The sequence below is a fragment of the Muscardinus avellanarius genome, assembly GCF_963383645.1.
Source record: "Muscardinus avellanarius genome assembly, chromosome: 4".
Lineage (NCBI taxonomy): Eukaryota > Metazoa > Chordata > Mammalia > Rodentia > Gliridae > Muscardinus > Muscardinus avellanarius.
Window position 1 is genome coordinate 111,846,369 of NC_137789.1, and position 26,141 is coordinate 111,872,509.

The 26,141-nt window shown below is 37.5% G+C and overlaps 1 protein-coding gene across 3 annotated transcripts in view; it reads right to left on the reverse strand.

Moving 5' to 3' along the window:
* JMJD1C (jumonji domain containing 1C) overlaps positions 1 to 26,141 on the reverse strand; it is a gene marked incomplete at both ends in the record, with an annotated part of 222,613 nt that overhangs the window by 183,922 nt on the left and 12,550 nt on the right. The gene's annotated exons all lie outside the window — the stretch shown is intronic.

Here is a 26,141-nt window from a genome sequence, read left to right on the forward strand (position 1 = left end):
TCTACCTCCGGGCTATACTCCCAGACCTATTTTATACTTTATTTGGAAACAGGGTCTCACTAAGTAGCTGAGGCTGGCTTTGAACCAAGCGCTGGGATTACAAGTGTGCGCCACCACGCCCAGCTAAAGAACTTCAGTTTTAAAGGGTTTTTAAAAATCCACATCACAGATTCAAAAACTATTATTTGCAAGATGGTTTGAAAACATTAAAAAGGGGGGGGGGGGTTTATACCAAAAGCAAATTTTATTTTACAACTGATGCAAAGTTTTTGTTACAGATTTATTTTTTTTTTCTTCTTAGGCTGGTTAGTGTAACCTAATAGATTATATTTTTTAGAAGCAAAATATTGTGGAAAATTTTCTGAAAATAATTTAAAGAGTAAAATGATAGAATATATATACTCCACAGGGCTCTGTTACATTTTAGTGAAAATATTCAGATAATACCAAAGTCAGGCTTTTGTGGAATGAATATAAAGCTCAATGCTAGGAATTAACATGTTGGATTATAAGGATTCCAAGATGTATCAGATTGGAAAATGGGCAAAAACAACAAATATTAAAATAACAACAGCAGTGGTAGCTGCTTTGGTGAAATAAAAGGCTAATTGTCAAGGTTGGGAAAAGCTATAAGTTTCTAATTCCCAAGAGAAGTCTCCAAAGATTCAAAAATTAGTTGTGGGTAAAACAGGACCAAAAGAAAAAAAGTTTTGTAAGTAGTCTGCTTAAGCAATAGCCAGATTTACTAATCTTGTCTTGACTCTAACACAGCAACACTCTTATTTTGGTAAGAGTTACAAGAGTTAAATAAATACCTCTTATTTTCATTAGAGATAATTACTAGTGAGTCTCTGACTTAGGAAGCATATTAAATCAGAATGAGGACAGAGATTACCACTGAAACCGAAGGATTAGATGAAACTTTACATAATGAAATATGTCTATGACAAGCCCTTCCCTTCACACTAAAGTCTTCTTTTTTCAATGGGTATAACTTGAAAAGCCAAGTAAGAAATAGGTAGATTTTTCTGAGAAATCAGAGACCAGAGACCTAAAAGACCTAGATAAATAAACAGCCATGAAGTATATATAGAAGAAAATGCCTGATCTCCAAATAACTGACTGACTATAGCCTGCAAATTCTGCCAATTTACTGTTTTGTTTTGTTTGTGGTACTAGGGGTGGAACCCAGGGGCTTTCTACCTCCGGGTTACACTCCCAGACCTATTTTATACTTTATTTGGAAACAGGATCTCACTAAGTTGCTGAGAGCTTCACTAAGTAGCTGAGGCTGGCTTCAAACCTGTGCTATCCTCTTGTCTCAGCCTCCCAAGTGCGGGGATTACAAGCATACACCACCACATCTCGCTTAATTAACTGTTTTTAATTTTTCTTTTTCTTTTTTTTTTTTTGGTGGTACTGGGAATTAAACTCAGTGACATTCTACCTCTGAACTACACCCCCAACCCTATTTTACTTTGAAGATTGAAACAATATCTCTTTAAGTTGCAGAGGATCTCACATTAGTGAGGAGGACCAAAAACCTGTGATGCTCCTGTCTCAGCCTCCCAAGTACTGAGATTAAAAGTAGGTACCACCACACCCAACCAAAGTTCCCAATTTCTTTTTTATAGAGTTACTCTTTTAAATATGAGTAGTAGAATTGTCAGATATTTCATGTGAGAAAAATATTAAACATAAAACACACATAGAGAAAATATGACTAAAACAGACTACAAAAGAAAAACAAATCAAGAAAGCTAATGTTAACATTCTCAATGAGTAAGAGAAAAAATATAATCAAAGAAGAGAAAAGGTCACTACCAAAAATGACTAGACAACAAACAAGGTCCTTAAAAATTAAATTATGAAGAAATTTAAAAAACCAAAATAGGAGGTTTAGAAAATGAAGTTGAATAATTTCCCCAGTAACTAGAACCAAAAAAAAAAAAAAAAAAGAAAAGCCAGGTGTGGTGGCACATGGCTTTAATTCCAGTACTTGGGGATCTGAGAAAGGAGAGTTACAGGTTACAGGCCAGGCTCAGCAACCTAATGAGATCCTGGCTCAAAATAAAAATTTGTTTTAAAATGTTCTAGGGATGTAGCTCAGAAATAAAATGTCCCTGGATTCAGTCCCCATACCAAAAAAGAAAAAAGTATACAGGAGGAAAGAGAAAGAAAAAAACCCAGAATAACTTGGCATCCCAATACAAAATTTTCAGCAAAGAGCAGGAAGGGAGGAAGGAAGGAAGGGAGGGAGGGAGAGAATCTTCAATTAATAAAAATTTCCAGCACTAAAATTCTTAAATGAATCTTTCTTTCTTTCTTTCTTTCTTTCTTTCTTTCTTTCTTTCTTTCTTTTTTGTGGTACTGAGGATGGAACCCAGGGGCTAACTCTGGGCTACACTTCAGACCAATTTTGTATTTTATTTGAAAACAGGGTCTCACTATATTGCTGAGAGCCTCACTAAGTAGCTGAGGCTGGCTTTGAACCTGCATGATTCTCCTGTCTCAGCCTCCCAAGCGCTGGGAATACAAGCATGCAACACCATGTCGGGCTAAATTTCTAAATTTCAAAATGGAAAATAAAGCTAAGTACAATGAATGAAAATCAATGTACATCTAGGATGTCACTTTGAAATTTCCAAGTATAAATACACAAAAGTGATCTCACAGGCTTCCTTTACATAAAAAAAAAAAGTAGAGTATATCTGAGTTTTCTAAAGCAACATAAGAATCTGGAGGGCACTTATTGCTTTCAAAATTCTATGGAAAAATAACTTCTAATCCAGAATTCAATGTGCAATTAAGTTTGATTCAAACTTGAGGGTAGAATAAGAATACTATCTGATGAACAAGTCATCAAAATATGTCCTAAAATTAGACAGTCCTTTCTAAACAAACTATGGAAGAATATACTCTACCATTACAAAAGAACATATCAAGAAATGAAACCCAGGAAAGAATCCAAACAAAGGAGAGGCAAGAAAATCACTAGGATGACCAAACAAGATCAAAAGCTCAGAGAATCAGTCATGATATAAAAGCTAAGGATTTCATAAAAAAAATATTGACAGAATACCTAATACACACGCCTGAAAGTAATGAAAGGAGCTAACCAAAAGCAATGGTAAGCATCAGGTATCCAATCACAACTGAAGTATATTTCCAGTGAGAGGTAAATTTAGTTTTTATATTTTTACCTAGTTTGGGTATTTCAGAAATATAATTTTAAATGTTTTAATGTTCTGTCTCCCCTCCAATGAAAGTTAATTTACAAATTACTAAGGTTTAGTAAGAAGCATTATCAGCATTCCAAAAGCATAATGATTAGGAATCAATTGTAAAATATAGCAATATATTCCACCAAGGTACATATTAAATCAGATGTAACTCATGGTTTTTGTACTGAGAAAATTGCTTAGTTGGCAAATAAATTTGGTTAAAGAAAAAAATACAGAGCTTAAGACATTTTTGTATTTCTCCTAAATCACAACTTTTTGTGATCTCTACTTAGTCTATTATAATCTAGTATTTGTAAAGTAACAAAATTTAACAACAGGACAAGGTAAACTGTTAGTGATGGTAAGGAAATAAAGAATGAGTGAAGTTGATGCAAGTGATCATACTTGCAGATTTTAGAACCACTGACAACACCAAGCTGCCATATGCAGAACCAAACCCAAAAATCCAAAAACACAATGTTAATGATAAAGCTAGGACTAGAATTCAGTCTTGACTTCTAAGATAATAATCTTTCCACTCTATTTTATCACCCTTTGTTGAGTGAGCACCTTCTTTATTGAGTGTGTGCATGCTGGGGATTGAAGCCAGGGCCAGAGGCATTCTACCTCTGCCCTATAAATTTTATTTTGAAACATGGTCTTGCTAAATTGCGAAGACTGGCCTTTAACCTGAGATCTTCCTGTCTCAGCCTACGAAGTAGTGGGATTACAGGCATGGGCCACCAAACACAGGTACCTTTTTTTTAAAGATAAAATTTTATACTAAGCCCAAATCAGTAATCATATGTAGATTTTAATTATGTAATGTTTTTATTATTATTACCCTGGCTACCTTGGTTCTTATCATAGTGACCATAGTATACAGACTGGAATATATCACTTCTTCCCAGGTCCAAAAACACTACAGCATTCTAGTAGATAAAAATGAGAATAGCCATATTTTCCAATATGCAACAATTTATTAAAAGACCTGAAAGGATTTTGCATTTTAAGATCTTTTTTTAATTTAATTTTTATTTTTCTGTAAGTGGAACATATTGAGAGTGGTGTACATTTACATTGTGTTTCATGCCCTTCCCCCTCCATTCTTTTTGTGGGTCTAGGGATGGAACCCAGAGGCATTCGACCTTGAAGCTACATTCCCTGCCCTATTTTTAATTCTTTCTTTTGAAATAGGATCTCACTAAGTTGTGGAGGGCCTCACTAAGTAGCTGAGGCTGTCTGTGAATCACAATCCTCTGGTCTCAGCCTCCTGAATGCTGGAATTATTAGCTTGTGCCAGCACCACACTGGGCTGTATTTTAAGATCTTTAAGATAGTAAATTTTCAGTTAGACAGGCTATAAGTTTGGGGAGGCTATAGATAAGTCTGGTCCCTCCCCCTCCCCTCAGAGGATCCTGCAGCTGGAATCAAAAGTCAAAAGCAGAGATGGGGCCGACTCCAGATGCCTTGAGAGGCATTCTCCTGCCTTGCTAGCCCTACTCCAAGACCCAGGCTACATAAATACCCTCACTTGCTCTCTGCAGTTGGACTCTGCTAACGCCCCACCACAGGCCTTGACCAGAAGCAACAGACCTTTAATAAAAGGGGCCTAATATCACAATCCTTTGCCATATTTTGCCTCCTTTGCGACCCGACACAATTTCAACATACATCTGGTACCAAACCCGGGAGGGTTTAAATTTTCTTTACTCCTCCCTGAGGCCCTGTGACTCCCTGGTGGTTTCACTGTCCCAAGGGGAGCCCTCCTCTTTACTCCCAGGAACCTGGACTCTCTGACCCTTTATTGGACCAACTGCTCTTAGAGTGAGTTCTTTCCTTTCTCTGGTCAGAGGGTCATTGCCTCCAGCTTCTGTTTGTCCAGATGCGTATCTGCGTAAGAGTTGCCTCCAGACAACCAAGTTGTCCTAAGGCCTTGAGAAGGGAGTGGAGAGGTCCCTCCAGTACTCTTGGTTCTGCTTCCCAGACTCTGATCCTAATAAGGAGGATGCCTGTCTCCTGTTCTTTGTTCTCCCCTGCAGACCAGACATGGGATGCCAAAATTCCAAAACTCCAACACAGATCCCCAGTCCCCATGGGGTTATCTACTCTATAATTTCTGGACCATCTTCTGGCTATCAGATTTGTGCCCAGAGCACCTCCTTTTCTATTGTAACACAGCATGTCCTCAGTACAAAATGGATAATGGGTCTCAATGGCCCAAAAATGAACCTTTGGATTTTAATATCCTGATCAATCAGCAACTTTTGTAAGCAGTCTGGTAAATGGTAAGAACTCCTTTATACCCAGGCCTCCTTTTTTTTTGCACTCCCATCCCTCCCTTTGTTGCCACTATTCCACCACCCAAGTCTTACTGGCTACGGACACAACCCCTCTTTCTTGTCAGCCGCCATTTTCTAATTCTACTGAGTCAAAGTTGCCATCTTGTGACTTTGCTGAGTTATAGGCACCCCTGATCCCCAGAATCTCTCCTCACTGCCCTGACCGCCACTCTACCTTAAGACGGCCTCTCACTCTAATCCCCTCCCCCCATCCTCCCTTAAGAAACTTAGTGAGGTCAGTTACTTAGTGAGGTCCTCTGCAACTCAGTGAGACCTAGTTTCAAAATAAAGAATAAAAAATAGGGCAGGGGCCGGACCTGGTGGCACATGCTTGTAATCCCCGCCAGTACCACCAAAAAAAAAAAAAAAAAAAAAAAGGGCAGCGGATGTAGCTCAGAGGTCAAATGCCCCTGGGTTCCATCCCCAGACCTGCAAAAAAAAAAAAAAAAAAAAAAGGCCATATGATCTTTCCTCCTTGATGGCATGCAGGCTGCTTCCCATAAGGCAGTTACCTATGATAAACTTAAGGAAATCACCCAAGGTCCAGATGAAAACCTGGCCGTTTTTCTTTTTCAGCTTCAGGAGGCTTTCACCCTCTATGCTAGCTTAGATCCATCTACTGAGGTGGTATCTGTGGTGTTGGCAACCCATTTCATTGGGTGTGGTCCGTGACATTCAGAAAAAAATTTAAAAGGCTAAGGACGGGCCTCAGACCTGTATTCAAGACTTGGTGAACACGACATTTAAAGTTTTCAATTCCCAGCAGCCAAGGCCCTTAAGCCGGGAGACCAAGTGCTCCTCAAATCTCTTCAACTCAAACATCTCCAACCACAGTGGACTGGGCCTTTTACAGTGTCCTCACCACACCTACTGCTGGGTGACCCCAACTGGCATTACCTTACTCGGCTAAAAAGGACTCCATTACAACAGCCTCACAACAAACTCTCCTGTACAATGTTGGGGCCCACTAAGCTCCGTTTTTCCTCGCTTAATTCTTTTTTTTTTTTTTTTTTTTTTTGGTGGTGGTACTGGGGGTGGAACCCAGGGGCTTTCTACCTCTGGGCTATACTCCCAGACCTTTTTTTTTTTTTAATATATTTTATTTGGAAATGGTCTCACTAAGTTGCTGAGAGCCTCACTAAGTAGCTGAGGCTGGCTTCAAACCTGCGCGATCCTCCTGTCTCAGCCTCCCAAGCATGGGGATTACAAGCATGCACCACCATGACCGGCTTAATTCTTTTTAATGCTTTTAATTTCAGCAGGCCCACCTGTTTATGTCTGAAAACTCATCATGCAAGAGACCTATTTGTCTCCCCCCTCCAAAAAGAACGTTGGACCAAAAACAAGGTGGGATGAACACAGTGCTCGCTCGCTCACTCTCATATTTTCTCTCTCCCCTCCCCCCCCCTCTCGATGCCAGACACCTATAAGTATCGAACTCTAAAATCTGCTACTGATGCTCCCGACCCAATAGCATGTTTTCCATTTGACCAGACTAACCCATATTGTCTAATCCAAATAGAGGCAACTTCAAGTGGCTCTTGAATCTACAAGCTCCTTTTCCCTACCTTCAGCAACAAATTACCTCTCTTGCTAGGGGGGTAGCCCTCCAAAATATACAGGCTTTGAATTTACTCACTGTTGAAAAGGGTAGTGTTTGTCTCTTTCTCAGGGGAAAATGCTATTACGTTAATGAATCTGGTCTAGTGAAAGAAAATGTCCAAACTCTGACCAGGTTAAGCGAGGATCTAAAAACACGATATTGACAGTCTACCTCATATCTGGAATGGTTCCTAGGGCCAGTAGCTTCTTGGCTCCTTCCCCTCCTGGGACCCGTTATCATGATTTGCCTTTTCTTTTTGATAGCCCTCTGTCTGCTAAAGTTCATTCAAACATGCATTATTGAGCTGTCCAGGGTAACCTTCAATCAACTTCTGCTGTAGCCATACTCCCGCCTGCCCACTTAAAAATGACCTGACTTCTGGCCAAGAGGCCCCTATAACAATGTCTCCTCTGACAGCAGAAAGTAGTTATTGACTTATTGACTCAGTCATCGACCAATATCACCAAAAGGCCAGAATGATAGGTCGGGTCCAACCCCTCCCCTACAGCTGGGATAGGAGGGGAAACGCTGGAAGCCAGAAGTGGAGATGGGGCAGACTTGTGGTGTCATGAGAAGGCCAGATGTCACAGGGCAGACTCCACATGTTTTGAGAGGACTGGCATTCTTCTGCCTTGCTAGCCCCACCCCAAAACCCCAGCTACATAAATACCCTGGCTACATAAATACCCTCACTTTCTCTCTGAGGCATGATTCTGCTGACTGATAACCCCCCCATATCAGTCTGTAGACCTTGACCAGAAGTGACAAACCTTTAATAAAAGGAGCCTAATAACACACTCCTTTGTTGTATTTTTTATCTTCTTTGTGAACCCCAACTCAATTTCAATGTTATAGCTATAAGTTAGCCAGGCTAAGTTCTCCTATCACAACATTAAAAGTATTGTTTACTATAGAACCCATGGAAAAAGACAAGTAAATTCTCTTACTTATTAATTATATCTTCATTTTAAAAAGTTAGCTGAGGCATCAAAACTTAAGTAAATTTATAGCTGGGCATGGTGGCACACACTTGTAATCCCAGCATTTGGGAGTCTGAGACAGGAGGATCACAGTTCAAAGACAGCCTCAGCTACTTAGTGAGGCCCTTAGCAACTCAGTGAGATCCTGTTTCAAAATAAAGAATAAAAATAGAGCTGGGGGTATAGCTTGGAAGTAGAATGCCCCTGGGTTCCATCCTCAGTCAGTGTCTGTCTGTCTGTGTGTGTGTGTGTGTGTGTGTCTCTCTCTCTCTCTCTCTCTCTCTCTCTCTCTCACACACACACACACACACACACACACACACACACACACACACACACACATGATAGAGGCCATTGTTTGGGACTAGGCTCACACTAGGTCCGAAGGAGCAAATTAAATCACAGAATGAAGTCACTCAGGCTAATTGACCAGTTTTCCAAATTAACAGAAGATAGCATCCAACAAAAAGGGGCCAGTCAAGGAGAATAAGTAAAAGGAAGTCCTCACTGTTTTAACTCTAATAAGAAAAAACAATTTTGAAAGAATCAATCAACTTTTTTCTTCCTTTTCAATCTATTGTTGCTTATAAAGACACTCCTGCTTCGCTGAGTTTAGCTGGATGTCCCATTTCATAAATAGAATGCTAAATGATTAATGAGTTGCTAATAAAAGCCAATTACATTAAGCTCAATTTGTTGACATTTTGTTATATTAATAAGATCAAATTAATTATCTTTCTTTGCTCTTCCTCTTTTGAGAGTAGGGAGTAGTAAAGGCAAAAGTAAAAACATGGCATATGTATCTCTTTTAACATTTAGGTTTGGAGGATTTCAAGTTGCTCTTGCTATTTCAGAACACACTTCTGAGGGGAGGTGGGGTGCATGTGTGGATTGAATCCAGAGCCATTCTACCTCTGAGCTATACCCCCAGCCCTAATTTATTTTTATTTTGAGACAGGGTCTCACTAGGTTGATGTTAAACTGTACTCCAACCTTTGATTCTGTCGGAGCCTCCTAAGTACTGGAATTACAGGTGTGCACCACCATGTCTCACTCAACTAGCCATTTTATTTTTTTTTAATGTGCTATTATTGATGCATTATAGTCTCACATTATAATGTAAATCATACTGACAATGACATACATGACCACAGCACTTGGTGTACCCCTTCCCCTCCCCGTTTACCCTCCCTTCCCAATAAAGGATACTGAGACTGATGTTAATATATTCATGTATGTACACATAGTCAGAGGTAGTATTTCCATTAATAAACCTGAGTCTTCCTCCTCTCTCGTAGACCACCTCCCTGATTCCACTGAGGTTTCTCCTCCAATATCAGGAGTCCTTCTTGTATCTCAATCACTCAACTCACCATTTTATTACTTATTTATTTATTTATTTTGCAGTACTGGGACTTGAACCCAGGGGCATTCTACCTTCGAGCGACACCCCCAGCCCTTTTTTTATTCTTTATTTGGAAACAGGGTCTCACAGAGTTGCAAAGGACCTCATTAAGTAACTGAGTCTTTCCGGGAACCACTATCCTCTGGTCTCAGCCTCCTAAATGCTGGGATTACAAGCATGCGCCACCACGCCCCGCTTACTCAACTAACCATTTTAATACCTTAAATGTGTTCCATTTTGCAGAGATTACACTTGTAATCCCAGATTTTGGGAGGCAGAGACAGTTCGTGGACAGCCTCAGCTAATACTTGGTGAGACCCTTTACAACTCAGAGAGACCCTGTTTCAAAATAAAGAATTAAAAATAGGGTTGGGGGTGTAGCTCTGAGGTGGAATGCCCCTGGCTTCCATCCCCAGTACCGCAAAAAAAAGGAAAAGGAGGAGGAGGAGGAGGAGGAGGAGGAGGAGGAGGAGGAGGAGGAGGAAAGAAAGAAAGAAAGAAAGAAAGAAAGAAAGAAAGAAAGAAAGAAAGAAAGGGCTAGGGGATGAGACAGAAGGATCAAAGGTTCAAGGACAGCCTTGCCAAGTAGTGAGACTCTCATCAACCTAGCAAGACTCCATTTCAAAATAAAAATAAAAGCCAAGCATGGTGGTACACACTTGTAATCCTAGTACTTGCGAAGCTGAGACAGAAGAATTGCAGGTTCTCAGCCAGCCTCAGCTATTTAGAAAGGCCTTCTGCAATTTATGAGACCTTGTTTCAAAATCAAGCATAAAAATAGGTCTGGGGGTATAGCTCAGAGGTAGGATGCTCCTAGATTCAATCCCCAGTACTGCAAAAAATAAAAAATAAGAGAACTGGAGGTGTAGTTCAGAAGTAGAATCCCTCTTGGTTCAATTCCCAGTTCCAAAAAAAGGGGGGAGGGACTTGGGGGTACAGCTGAGAGGTAGAATAACCATGCGTTCAATCCCTCGTACTACTGAAAAAAAAAAAGTGGTTCTATTTCGAGGGCATATAATTTAAGAGTAAAAAATTATACATAATTGTTGAGGGAATCTTCCTTCTTATGTTGCTTCATTTTTACTCTGTCACTTCCAAAGTCTTGTATAGAGTAGATGCTCAAAGTATGTTGAAAAATGCTGATTCCCAGTTTTCTATCTCCACATGTATACTATCAAGCAAGCTTTGGTTGTTTATTATTAATGAGCATGCAAAAGATGTTGACATTATCTCCAACCATGTCCAAAACATCATCTTTTCCTAAATAGCTCCCTTTTCCATTTTCCTTAAGCCTTATAAATAATATTCCCAAAATTCCTGGTGTAATCTTTGGGAATTATTTTTCCCTAATCATGCTCATTTACATTATAATTTTAGTTCATATTCAGGCCACAGTTGACTCACATTTCTCATTATTGTCTTAGCTTTACACTGCCAATATCCTACCTGAGCTCCTAGATATTTTCCTAGAGCATTAGAATATTTAGAATAGCAATGACTGAGGAATATTCCAAGTTCAAATGCTACTTCACCACTTAACAGTTATGTGACTTTGAGCAAATCATTTAAATTTTCTGTGCATCATTTTCCTTCTCAGTGGAAAGAAGAAAAATTAAACAACTTACACAAAGCATTTAACACAATGCCTTACATCTAGTAAACTCTATACAAGCTTAAATTATTCCTATTTTCCCTTGCCTTTTTTCCTCCAGCTTGCCAGATTAATTTTCCTAGAATACCTTCTTTCCTCATCTCATACTTCAATAATGTAAAACATCACAATCACTTTCTGAATCAAGATCAAATTCCTAAATTTTGCCTTTATAGCTCTTCACTACCAGGCCCAAAATTCAGGAAATTATGGTCCACAAGCAAACCACCCATTTTTAAAAATATAAACATTTACTGAAACACTGCCCCATACATTCATTTATTATCCACAGATGCTTTCTCACTTCAATAAAGTGGTAATGAAAATGTCTGTAAGGTCTGCAAAGATATTTAATTCTTTATTCCTGTACAAAAAATGTTTAATATGCCCTGACCTAATTGATTACTATATAAAATTAGCATGTTTCAAATGAGAGTCATCCTTTTTTTTTCTTTCCTTAATGTATCCAACGTCCCTTTTTTAAAAATGGAATATTTCATGCCAGGCATGGTGGTGCATGCTTGTAATCCCCACGCTTGGGAGGCTGAGACAGGAGGATCACACACGTTCGAAGCCAGCTACTTAGTGAAGCTCTCAGCAACTTAGTGAGACCCTGTTTCCAAATAAAATATAAAATAGGTATGGGAGTATATCCTAGAAGTAGAAAGCCTCTGGGTTCCATCCCCAGTACCAAAAATAAAAATGAAATATTTCTATTCATGCTTACCTATTCTTAGTAGGTAAGTACTTATTAAAGCCTTGTTGTGTACCATATGCACTGTTCTAAGAACTGGGTAGAGACTTCCGGGAAGATGGCGACCGAGAAAAGCGGGGCTTAAGAGTCCCGCTAACAACCAATCTCCATTACCACAAAAAGAGCGCCTTTCATAGCCAGAAAACACCATCACCAGAAAAACAAAAAAAAAACCCACCAGGCTCCAGAGAGAAAGCAGACTGAGAACAGAGCTCAGGGCCACAGAGGAGACACACGAGCCCGAGGACGCGGCAGCAGCGCCATACTGCCGGCGGCAGCGGCGAACTCAACGGACGGCTACAGCAAGCCAGGTGAGCCGCTGCGGAACAGCCAGGCGGGATCTTTCGGCGCAGACAGCATTTAAAGCTCCCAGTGGCTGAGCTCAGCACACGCTGCAGGGATTCAGAGTGGAAATCAAAACCAGAGAAGAAAAAATACGCCAGCCTCATGGCCGAGGGCGTGGCAGAGGCGCCATATTGCTACCGGTAGCGGCAGCAGCAGTGAATTCACTGAGTCCAGTACAGCTACATCTGCGTACTCAAGAACAGTGAGTCAAATTGCGGGCCACAGAGGAGAAATCGCAGTATTGGGCCTCCTGGGACTTGACCCAGTGAGGGAGTGGTGGTGGCAGAGATATCACACCATAGGAGAACGTGCAACCTGGCACCCCCCATAGTTTAAAGCAGCCTCTATCGACTCCCTGGGTCGGAGACTCTGTGATACAACCCAGTAAAGGAGTAGTGGGGTCTGAGATAATACAGACTCGAGATCCAGAGCACCTTAAGTGAAGCCATAGTGACCCAAGGGAAGAACCCAGAGAAGGCACAAACTTCCGAAATCATGGGAAAGAGGAATAACACTGGAGTAATGAATGTGCACAACCCCACAACATCAGAACCTGATAAAACAGAAAATCAGAGATTTCTAGAAGATCAAATCAGGAAAATAACTGTAGAAATAATAGAGGTGCTTCGAAAAGAACTCAGAGAGAGCCAAAGAGAGATAAAGGATGCAATTAATGAAGTAAAGGCCTCAATTCAAAGCACAAACAACCGATTAGACCACATGGAGAACAGAATCTCGCTCTTAGAAGATGAGCAATCAAAAAATGAATGCATAGTTTCTAATCTAGAAAAAAATATCCAACAGCAGGAATCTGACATTGAAGAAATATGGGCCCATCTTAAGAGAGCTAACCTAAGAATAATTGGAATAGAGGAGGGAAAAGAAAGTGATACCAAAGGGATCAACAATCTCTTCAAGGAAGTAATAGCAGAAAATTTTCCAAATATAGAGCAAGAGGTTGATACACAGATCCAGGAAACTTATAGAACTCCCTTTAGACAGGATCGGAGAAGAGGATCCCCACGCCACATAATTGTCAAAATGACCAATGTGGAAGCCAAGCAGAGAATCTTAAAGGCAACAAAAACAAAGGGCCAACTGACATTCAGAGGCAAACCAATTAGAATCACTCCAGACTTCCCAAACCAAGTCATGAGAGCCAGAAGGGCTTGGAGTAACATATTCCAAACTCTGAAAGAAAACAACTTCCAGCCAAAAATTTCCTATCCAGCAAAACTTTCTATCAAATTAGATGGAGAAATAAGAAGCTTCCATGACAAACAGAAACTGAAGGAATTTATGTCTTCAAAACCAGAGCTAGAGAAAATACTCAAAGAGATTAACTACAAAGAAATAGGTAACACTCACCAGAACCAGAAAAACAAGAGTTTCCATCCAACAGACAACTAAGATTGGTTATCTGTGGAGATTCATTATTTATGTTAGTCTTTTACCTATCTCTAAGTTGTATTGTTTGCCTTTATTGTTGTTAATTTTTAGGATTTCTAGTTGGAATATTAATATACCTTCAGAGATAGCATTTGGAAATATTTTATCCAGTTCTATTAGTAACTTTTAACTCTGTTTACATTGTCTTTGGATATACAATATTTTCTTTTATTTTTTAGGGAGTTTGTATATTCTTCTGTTGCCTGTGCCATTGAAATCATATCCAAGAAATCACTGCCAATTTCAATGTTGTGAGGTTTTACGACCCAGATTTTCTCCTAAAAGTTTATAGTCTTAAGATTTATACTTAGGTCTTTTATCTATTTTGAGTTAATACTTATATATGGGATTAGGTAAAGGTCCAATTTTATTCTTTTCCATGTAATTATTATTTTTCAACAATATTTAGTTAAAAGATTATTATTTCCACCACCAAATGTTCGTGGAAACCTTGTCAAAAATAACTTGACAATATAGGGAAGAATTTAGCTCTAGGCTTGTATTTAACTCCAATGGTCTATATATCTGCCTTTAGAACAGTACTACACTGTTTCAATTATTGTAGCTTTATATGGTTTGAAATCAGAAAATATATATCTGCTAGCTTTGTTCTTTTTCAAGATCATTTTGGGTATCTAGAATTCATATTCCATATTTGGATAGATTTTTTTCTGAAAAATAAATATATAAATATATGATAGTTTCACCTAAAAAAAACAGAAAAAAATATGCTCTAGTAAGAAAGCAAAAAGAAATATTGAAATGCTATCTTTAAATCATCAAACGCTTGGTATCAGACAAATGAAACTGTTATGTGAGATTATCATTTTTAATTTTGGATAAATTGCTATAATACTAGATGTCAACCACTAAGCCAAGCATGGGAAGGAGGGATGGGGAGAGAATGGGGTGGGGATCGGGTGGGGGCTGACTGGGCGATGTGTGCATGTATGTCTACAAAAGTTTGTATCCCACTATGATGTATGAATACAGTGCACCAATAAAATAAAATTAAAAAAAAAAAAGAACTGGGTAAACAGGAGTGGGCATAAAAAGATCCAGGTTTCTCATGGAGCATGGTACAACAGAACAATAGAGCATGGTAACAGAACAGGATACAAGTAGCCATCAGCAGGGTAAAGCCTGACTACAATAGAATGCATAATGCAAGGTGCCATTACAGACTCAAGGGCCAGTCTCCCCCAATGAGGTAATGCGGAGATAGTCCCAAATAGTGAGCCACAGGATGCTTTGGGGAAATAAAATTTTTGCAATAAGATTTCAAAAATCTTATTCCAAGGACCAGGGTGACCACAAGACGAGGTGTACTATTAAAAGTCATTATATTGACACTATAACATCTCCAAGAATAAATAATTACTAATCCAAATTTTTCAAAAGAAAGAAACTCCTTGAAAAAAAACACACTCATGACTGATTAGAAAAACCAATGTGGTCTAGTTTCTAACATCCCACACCAAAAGATCCTCTCTCTCATAACATTAAGACTTCAACAATTTTAATCAGGCAGACAGAAAAGATACACAATGTAATTTCTAAATGCCAGAGAATAATATCAATTTTCTATATATGTGTGTGTTTGTGGGTATTCATACAATGGGAAAACAAGTCAAAGGCCAGTATCCTTCACTATTTTGATGTGATAAAATTATTTAGACTTTTATAGGCCTGCTATTGAATAACAAAATACATTTTTCTTTTCTTTTTTTCTACCTTAAATATATGGTATTAATGATTAAATGAATTCACCCTATTAAACAGCATTTCTTAAAATTATGATAGACTATAACTTAATATGTCTAATGTTTAAAGGTAGGTTTTGCTAAGCAGTTTCAAAAGAGAGATGCTTAACATCATACTGTAGAAAAAGTATATGTTAGGGGCAACTACTTGGAAGGAGAAATTCTTAAAATTTTCATAAAATAGTTTGCTAAAAGATCATTCACAGCTGCCTCGTCTTGCTGGGTAACTTTTCTTCTATTTTGCAAAGAGACTCAAAAATCATAAAGGCTAAAAAAAAATCTAAATAAAGCAATTCCTCTAACTTTAGAAAGCATTCAAACTTTTATCCCTGGACTTCTTCCTCAATTCAGATTAGAAGATGAAGTTATATTTATGGTAAAAAATATAGTTTTGAAATTATACATACTACTAAATCTCAGATAAATAAAAAAATAAACTTTTGATTTTATCTAACCCTATAAAAGAACCAGAGTAATGACTGGCAAATACTGAAAGACTAAAAATCATCCACTTTTACAAAGATATTTATATTTCTTAGAATTGTAATTATTATTACAATTATTAAAAATAAAACTTTACCTGCTAACTTAGCAAAGTTTCTTTTTTAACTTCAAAATGTGTAGTTGATTCTTTGTGTTATATTTTCTGGTTTAGAAATCTTATTTTAGAGCCAGGTTTGTTGGCACACACTTGTAATCTCAGTACTTGGCAGGCTGAGACTAGAAGATTGCAGGTTCAAGGCTAGCCTTAGCAACTTAGTGTGGCCCTCTGTAACTTAATGAGACCCATTTCAAAATAAGAGAATAAAATAGGTCTGGTGTTGTAGCTCAGAGATAGAATGCCCCTGGGTTCAATCCCATTAAAACACACACAAAATCTCAATTTGGAAATCTCAAGTCTAATCAGATCATAAGGCTATATTTTTCTCCCTCATAAAATTAAGTAATAATTTTTATAATAATATAATAATTTATAAATTAATTTATAAATTAATAATGTGAGTAGCCTACCCAAAAGATATATGTAATTCTAATATTTATAGATACAAAAAATCTATATACAAGAAAATCAGTATGTCAATATACATAACCAGGTATGGTGGCTCATGTTTGTAATCTCAGTACTTGGGAGGCTGAGACAGTAAGATCACAGATTCAAGGGCAGCCTGAGCAAGTATGGAGACTCTCATGAACCTAGTGAGATCCTATTTCAAAATAAAAATTAAAAAGGGCTGGGGGTGGAGCTCAGAAATAAAAACAGCTGAGTTATATCTCCAGCACTACAAAAGGGGAGGGAGAGGGAGGGAGAGAAGGAGAGAGGGAGAGGGAGAGAGGGAGAGAGGGAGAGAAGGAGGGAGGGAGGGAGGGAGGGAGAGAGGGAGGGAGAACACGCAAGCCTCGCTCCTGGTCTTCCTGGTTGTGCAAGCTTGTAATCCCAGCATTCTGGAGGCAGAGAGCATTAGTGGACAGTCTCAGCTACTTAGCCTTTGCAACTCAGTGAGACCCTGTTTCAAAAAAAAAAAAAAGACTAAAAAAAAAATAGGACTGGGGGTGTAGCTCGGAGGTAGAATGCTCCTGGCTTCCATCCCCAGTACAAGGGGTGGGGGGGGGGGGGAGTAACAAAACAACACTACAAGAAAAAAGCCAGCTGGGTTGAATGAGCTGGCATACAACAAGCAGGTATTTCAAGCCAACAAGGCTTGAAAATGAACAAAAATAAATGCATTCTTGCCTTGAATGATGCTGTCAACTTTAAACTTAAGCCTTTTAAGATACAACTCCTCTCCACTGGCTTTGAAAATGAGTAAAAGTAGAATTGCAGCAGTAAGACTATGTGTAAAACATATTGTTACTTACAAAATTCCACTTTCATATAATTTTTCTTCATATAAAATGTCTTTATCCTTGCATTATAACAGTATAAAATTATTGATTAGATATAGTTCACTAGAATTAAGTTCAAATTTTAACATCATATCTATTCCTTTTGGCAGTGCTAGAGATTAATATCTACTCATTTTATATCAGTAATTTCTGATACTAATTATATCAATTAAATAATTAATTTGCAGTACTAGAGATGGAACCCAGGGGCATTCTACCTCCAAGCTACAACCCTAGTTCTATTTTTTTGTGACTTTTTTTTTGGGGGGGGGGCTATACTGAGGATGGAACCCAGGAGCATTCTACATCTGAGCTACACCCCTAGCCCTAATTTTTTAGTCATTTTATTTTATTTTTGGTGCTACTGGGGTTCCTGGAAACCCTTCTACCTCCGGGCTACACTCCCAGACACCTATATTTTTATATATTTTTTTTTATTTGGAAACAGGGTCTCTTAAGCCAGAGAGGCTGGCTTTGAACCTGTAGGACCCTCCTATCTCTGCCTCCCAAACTCGAGGATTACAAGAGTGCACTACCATGCCTGGCTAGTCTTTTTATTTTTGAAACAAGGTCTCACAAAATTGCTCTGTGAACCTCACTAAGTAGCTGAGGCTGTCCAAAAACCGTGATCCTCCTATCTCAGTTTCCCAAATGCTGGGATTACAAGTGTGCGCCACTGTGCCCGGCTTCGAATATAGTATTTAAAAATATCTTTTTTACTAGCTGGGCATAGTAGCACATGCTTGTAATCACAGCATGTATGAGTCTGAGACAGAAGGATCACAGTTCATGGACAGCCTCAGCTTACTTAATGAGGCCCTCCTTAATTTAGTGAGACTCTGTTTCAAAATAAAGAATAAAAATAGGGCAGGGGGTGTAGCTCGAAGGTCGAATGCCCCTAGGTTCCATCCCCAGACCCACTACATACATACATACATACATACATACATACATACATACATACAATTAAAAATATCTTTTTTAACCAGGCACAGTAACACATGCCTGTTATTCTAGTGACCTGGGAGGCTGAGGCAAGAGGATCACAAATTCTCCAACGTTAGCCTGGGCAACTTAGTAAGGAACCTATCTTAAGAAAATAAATAAAAAGGGCTACAAATGTAAATCAGTAGTAGAATGTCCTGGTTTAATCACCAGTACTGTAAAACAACAATAATAAAAAGTACCTTTAAATTTTTTTTCAAGGTGACAATATACATTCATATTTTACAAATCATAAACCTCCGGAAGAACTAATTTAGTAATTAAATTTAGACATACAAAATCATAATATGAAACTATACACAATTATATTCCCTTAAACTATCCTTAAAATAGAATCTTTCCACAGGTGACAGAATGAAAAGCCTAGGGAAAATCAGCACCTGCAGAAAAAGATCCAACCTGGCAAATGCTAATATTTTCAATTCATCACTTAATTTTCAAACATTAAGGCTCATCTTCTCTCACTTCCTGTGCACTCAATCAATGATGAAGTTGAAGAAAACAGAGCTTACAGTGTTCTTGTGCAACTCTTGCAAACCAATACATGATTTGTTTTGTTTTGTTTTGGGTGGTACTGGGGATGGAACTCAGGGGCATTCTACCTCTGAGCTATACCCCCCAGCCCTATCTTTTATTCTTTATTTGAAACATAGTCTCACTGAGTTGCAAAGGGCTTAAGAAGTAGCTGAGGCTGTCCACAAACTCAGATTCTCCCGTTTCAGCCTCCCAAATGCTGGGATTACAAACCTGGGCCACCAAACCCAGCATCCAATACATGATTTTAAATGATCCAGAAAGTATAACTGCTCTGTGGTGCATTCAATCACTAGCAAAAAGTCTGTATTTTTAAAAAGATAACTTACAACTAAAGAAATATTTAATAGTAATTAACACTAAAATAAGATAAAACTGAAATACTGTTTAAATTATAAGAGGCAAAAATAAACAAGAAAAAATATTAACAAGTGCTGGGCGTGGTGGCACATGCTTGTAGTTCCAGTACCTGGGAGGCTGAGACTAGAGGATCACAGGTTTGCAAGCCTGCCTCAGCTACTTAATGAGACCATGTTTCAAAATAAAGAATAAAAATATAAATAGGGCTGGGGCATAGCTCAGAGGTAGAATGCCCCTGTGTTCAATCCCCACCACCACAAGGAGAAAAAAAAAGTAACAAGTAGTTTCACAGGCAAAAAAAATTTCGATCTCAAAATAAAAGGTCATTCATTTAACACTTGATTTTCTAGATTTTTATAGTAAATATTCTTAAATTGAACTCAATCCATTATTAGCAAAAAATCTACATCATTTGATCAAATTGTTAATGCGGTAATATTTTATACAGCTCTTGTTATTATGGAAAATAATTTAAACATTTCTTCAGCATGTTACTAAACCATGAAAGGCCTGTCAAATAACAAGGGGAAAACTGTCTAGTTGGCTGATCATGCTGTGCTGGCAATTTCTCAAACATCTGCTAAAGGTCAGATTTCCATTGCATGGAACCAATCAATGGAACTACACAATTCTACTTAGCACTTTATAAGAAGCTAAACAAAGGACAGTATTACATAAGTAATGAAACATAACTTAATCTTTGCAATAAATTGTACCAGAGTCTACCCTTTTCTTATCACAGAATATGCACATTTAAAGAATGCTTATAAAACTCTATTTGTATTTTCACCTACAATTATGTTACTAATTCACCAATTATATTTATAAAATTCTACCTTCCATTTGGCAAAAACTAAGTAATTGAATTTTTGAATTTCACACTGAAAAAGGTACTGAACATCCAAATAAAATTTTAAGGATAATTTTAATAAATCTTTACAAGTATGATTTTTTACAAGTCTGAAAATGCTACCAGTAAGTCACTTAATTCAGGAAGATTAATTTTCCAACTAGTTCACAATCATGTAAACTTGTATTTTCAAAAAAATTTACCCAAATCATCTTGAAAACATTCCTTACTCTACAAATTAGAGGACTTAACTAAACAAGTAAATGCACACAAGAGTTTAACAAAGAAACAATTACTATAAGTATGCTCAATGTACATATATACATAGGTATTGTATACTAAATTGAGTCTTTTCCTAATAAACATTAAAAGCTAAATTTAAAAGTTAAAATACTTTGCCCCTTCAAAGATGTACCCTAGATGGTTAAAAATCAAAATGCTATCAAAGTTTTGATAAGCATAGTAAAGTCATAAAGATTTAAAATATGCTTTTAGACTGGGCGTGGTGGTTCACACTTATAATCCCTGCACTTGGGAGGCTGAGACAGGAGGTTCGCACAGATTCCAAAGCCAGCCTCATCTACTTGGTGAGGCTCTCAGCAACTTAGTGAGACCCTATTTCCAAATAAAATATAAAAATAGGTCTAAGAGTATAGCCCGGAGGTAAAAAGCCCCTGGGTTCCACCCCAGTGCCACCAAAATAAATAAATAAATAAATAAATAAATAAATAAATAAATAAATAATTTTAAAAATATATGTTTTTAGTAAAGATTCCTTCCTCTGTTACAGATGGTCAGTTTTAAATTCTGGATCAAAGCTGGGCGTGGTGGCCACACTTGGGAGGCTGAGACAGTAGGATAACACAGGTTTGAAGCCAGCCTCAGCTACTTGGTGAGGCTCTCAGCAACTTAGGGAGACTCTGTTTCCAAATAAACTAGAAAATAGGTCTGGGAGTATAGCCTGGAGGTAGAAAACCTCTGTGTTCCACGCCCAGTACCACAATAAATTAATTAATTAGTTAATTAATTCTGGATCAAAAGAATTTGCCGGGGGTCAGGAGTCAGGATGTGAAACTCTGAGGCAGAATGGGTGGTTAACATGAGTGAAGCCCTGGGTTCAACTCCAAGTTCAAATTTAAAAAGAAATAAAACAATTTGCCAAGGGAACTTCAGGATTAGTGAGCCAAATCTAAATAATCTAGTGGCCACTCGAAGCTCTTCTTTTAAAATTAGATGTTAATGTGTTTATGTAAAATAAAAATCTTATATCTCATGAATGTTACTGTTGACTAAGTAAGAGATGAACAAAAAGTCCATTTATGAGTATATATAGAGCTTCTCTCATGATATACATGTAAATTCTTTCCAAAAAAAATGAAGAACTTAGCTATAATGAGATTTATGGGGGAAAATATAAGTTCAGTCCTAAATAATCCACTTCTTCAGCATTTCAGCAAGACAAACAATAAACCAGTAACAAGAGTTAACAAGAATAAACAACTAACCATCATTTCCCTCTGCAACATAGAAGTTTTTATTTTTCAGTGAAAAATAAAATTTAAATATTTTTAATATAATCTTAACTACTTTATAATACTTACAATTTAATGTTAAAGAAAGATGTAGTTTGGAGGTACGTTAAGTGTTAAACATTTTCCAGGACTATTACCATAGAAACATAAATACCTTTAGCTTTTGAAGGTTTTACATTAAAACCCCCTTCTATTTTTATTCTAGTAGCTCAAAAACTTAGGCATGCATCAAAATCTCACTAAGGGCTTTTAAAACATTACTAGGCCATCTTCATAGTTCTGATTCAAATGATCTGAGGTAAGACAAAAAATTTGCAATTTTTTTTTCTTTTGCAGTATTGGGGATGAAACTCAGGGGCATTCTACCTCCATGGCTATACCCCCAGCCCTATTTTTTATTCTTTATTTTGAAACAAGGTCTTACTAAGGTGCAAGGGGCCTCACTAAGCAGCTAAGGCTGTCCAAAAACCGGGATCCTCCTGTCTCAGCCTCCTAAAATATCTCATTCTATAATAATATTAAAATCAAAACAGTTGGATGTTTCAAATATGGGTAACAATGTGGAACTGAAAAAGTGTATATTATTTAAAATTTCTGGAAAATATGAATTGTTACTGATAGAAAGGAGATGAACAGTTGCCTAAGGAAAATATTAAAAGATTTCAAAGGAAACTTCAGGTGATTAAAAGATGTGTTTCTTACTTTCATTATGATTATGGTTTCTGATGTTTACATGTCAAATGCACTTCAATAAGTTACCCAGGCTAGCTTCAAACCAGCATTACTCCTGTCTCAGCCTCCCAAGTACTGGGACTACATATACATATACATATACATATACATATACATATACATGTGTGTGTGTGTGTGTGTGTGTGTGTGTGTGTGTGTGTGTGTGTGTATGGCTTATTACCTTTTTAAACTAAATACACAAGGCAAGGTGAAGGATGGGGAGGTTCTGTGCCCTACAAAGCATACCATCCTCTCTGCACACTGAGATTTCACCAACCTAGGAACTCCCCAATCCCCATCATTTTGGAGTTTTTAGAGGGATTTTATTAGGTGTGAAACATGTGGCTACTGGTGATTAATTCTATCTCAAGCCCCTCCTCCTCCTCTTCAGATGTTAGTCACCAAGATGAGAGTTCCAAGCTTCTAATCAAGGTTCATCTTTCTGGTGACCAACCATCATCTTGAAGCTACCTAAAAGTCCACTGAGAAAGCTTTCATAAAATAAAAGACTTTTTAATAACCCTTTTCCCTAAGGAAATTCCAAGAGTATTAGGATCCCTGTGTCTCAGGAACCAGGAACAAATATAAAATATAATACACAACTGTGTATAAATTAACACCTGAATATATTAATCATCTCTCTCTACTAAAAGCATAAATTCCTTGGGAATGGTTTTGCTTTTTAAATTTTTGATTAGCCTACAATGTTGATCACATAATAAATACCTGATATTTATGCATTCAACATTTACTGAGTCTAAAAATAATAATTGACTGAAAAATTTTCTGATTTCATCAATGCATGTTACAAAGTTCTCTTATATTAACTTTACTAATTTTATTTTCATTACATTATAAATGTATCTCAAAGATTTAAAGATAACTTTAGGACCTTTTTGGGTACTAGGGATAGAACCCAGGAACATTCTACCTTCGACCTACACCCCCAGCCCTATATTTATTTATTTGTTTATTTTTGTGGTACTAGAGATGAAACCCAGGGGCATTCTACCTCCAAACTACACTCCCAGCCCTATTTTTCCTTTTTTTACTTTGAAACACGATCTCACTAAGTTGTGAAGGGCCTCCCTAAGTACCTGAAGCTGGCTGCAACCCTACGACCATCCTGTCTTAGCCTCCCAAGTACTGGGATTATAAGTGTGCACCACCACACCCAGCCTTTTATTTTGAAACAGGGTCTAAGTTGATTAGGGTCTCACTACTTATTGAGACTGTCCTTGAACCTGTGATTCTTACTGTCTCAGCCTACCAAGTATTAGGATTATAAGCATGTGCCACCTTGCCTAGCTTCTAGGACTTTATATTTTAACAAATTATTGAACCACTACAAGGAGTTCAGTTGAAAACATGTTAAATTTGAAATGCCTATCAGATATCCAAATGAAGACAATGATAGGCTGTTTTAGCGTGTACGGTACATGTTCCAGAGAGAGATCCATATTAGGATATATAGTTGGAATCACTAGCTTATAGATGGCATCAGTCATAAAACTAGATGTAATAATTAAAAAGAATAGTTAAAAAAAGAAGTTCAAAAAAATGAGTCATTAAAATTTTGTAGAAATGGGAGTTGGGTTTGCAGTTGAGTGACAGATTACTTGCTTAGAACCTAAGAGGTCCTAGGCTCAATCCCCAGCAGTATTAGTTGAAAAAGGTTATAGGAATGAGAAAAACCCACAAGACAACAAGCGAAAAAACAGGTGAACATAATGCCCTAGATGCAAAGTAAACAAAGTACTTGAAGTTATTAACTTCTAGTACTAAAAGTTATTAACAACATTAAGTGCTACTGATGAGTCCAGTAAGATAAGAACTGAGGTGATTTTCAACCTTGATCACAGCAGTATCCCTGGAGTAATAAAGTCAAAGGAGGTTTGAGATGTAACAGGAGTCAAGAATTGGGGGCAGTGTGTCTAACACTGAACATCATTACAGGCCAATGAGGAGACCAAAGATCTGAGACATTTTTCCTCATAAAATAGGGATTCCAATTTCCCTAGAAATTCCCATCTCTGCAACACAGTATTTGTTGTTATTACTGTATTTTTGTTTCAGGTTATTTGTGCAGAATAACTATAACTCCGGGGGGGGGGATCTGTGAGCATTTAGAGCATTATAGAGAAAAAGATAATGAAATCCACTCAAATAGAAATCTGTCTTTTGAAAAGACTCTTTAACAAAAAGAATGAACTCTAAAGTGTTAATGGACACAGTTTTACCAAGGAAGACTCTCATGTACAAACTCATATAGATCTCCCAATAGAGGATAGCACATTGCAAAAGCACTCAAAAGTGTTTTGTTTTGTTTTTGTGGCACTGGGGATGGATCCCAGGGGCATTCTACCTCCGAGCCACACTCCCTGCCGTATTTTTTATTCTTTATTTTGAAACAGGGTCTGAGTTGCAAAGGGCCTAAGTAGCTAAGGCTATCCACAAACGGCTATCCTCCTATCTCAGTCTCCCAAATGCTGGGATTACAAGCATGTACCACGAGGCCCAACTAATACTGGATATGGAAAATCTGCCTTCTCCAGTATGGCAACGATTGGGGGAGGTGGAAGGAAAAGGTTTGTTGCTTTATTACAGCGGAATAAAGAATACTTTGAAGATAGTAAGATATAAATTAAGAACTTTAAGTGTTTCCATTACTGTTTTAACTATTTAAAACCAAAAAACAAAAAAATCCTCCTGGAACCTAGTCTAAATGAAAGTTGTCAAAATCTGTATTCTAGCAGGGCGTGGCATGGCATGCAGCCAAGACCTTGTTTTAAAAATAAAACTAAAAAATAGGAGTGGGAGCTGGGTTTGATGACACACACTTGTAATTCCAGCATTTGGGAGGCCGAGACAGGTATGGTGGCACAGGCTTGTAATCCCAGCATTCCTGTAATCCCAGCATTCAGGAGGCTGAGATAGGAAGAATCATTTGCAGATTGTCTCAGCTATTACTTAGTGAGGCCCTTTGCAACTCAGTGAGACCCTGTTTCAAAATAAAGAATAAAACATAGGGCTGGGAGTGTCATTTGGAGGTAGAATGCCCCTGGGTTCCATCCCCAGTACAGCCAAAAAATAAAATAAAATAAAATAAAATATCAGAGTCTCATTCAAGTATCCATAAAGTATAACTATTTGTTATTTAAAATTGATACATTCTGATATGATATAATCTAAAGCCTACAAATGTTCAAAACTTTCAAACTGAAAGAAAATACATAGAATAAACACATTATAGCAGGCATGATGGTATGTACCTGTAACTCCAGCTACTTGGGAGACTGAGGCAGGAGAAACAAAAGTTCAAAGCCAGCCTGGGCAAATTTTTTGAGACCCTGTGTGAAAAGAAAAAGGCCTGCAGATATAGCACAATGGTAGAGCAACCCTAGGTTCAATCCCTAGTTATCCCCCCCCACAAAAAAAAACTATATGTAAGGTTAGTTTCCTGTTTTCCAAGTTTTAGTTCTCATTAAAGTTTTTGAGAAATAAAAATTGTACTCTTCTTTCAAATGGGACATAAGTATAAAATTACTTGAAAATGAAGTTTACTGTTAATGAGATGGAAAAAAAATCCTATAGGTCTACATAAACAGATTGTGATTTCATTTCATAAATGACACCTTACAAAAGTAATGTTTAACAGAAACTAGCATATCAAGAAATAAGATAATTAAAATTTTAAATTAAAAAAACTTAATACATATTGTTTTATA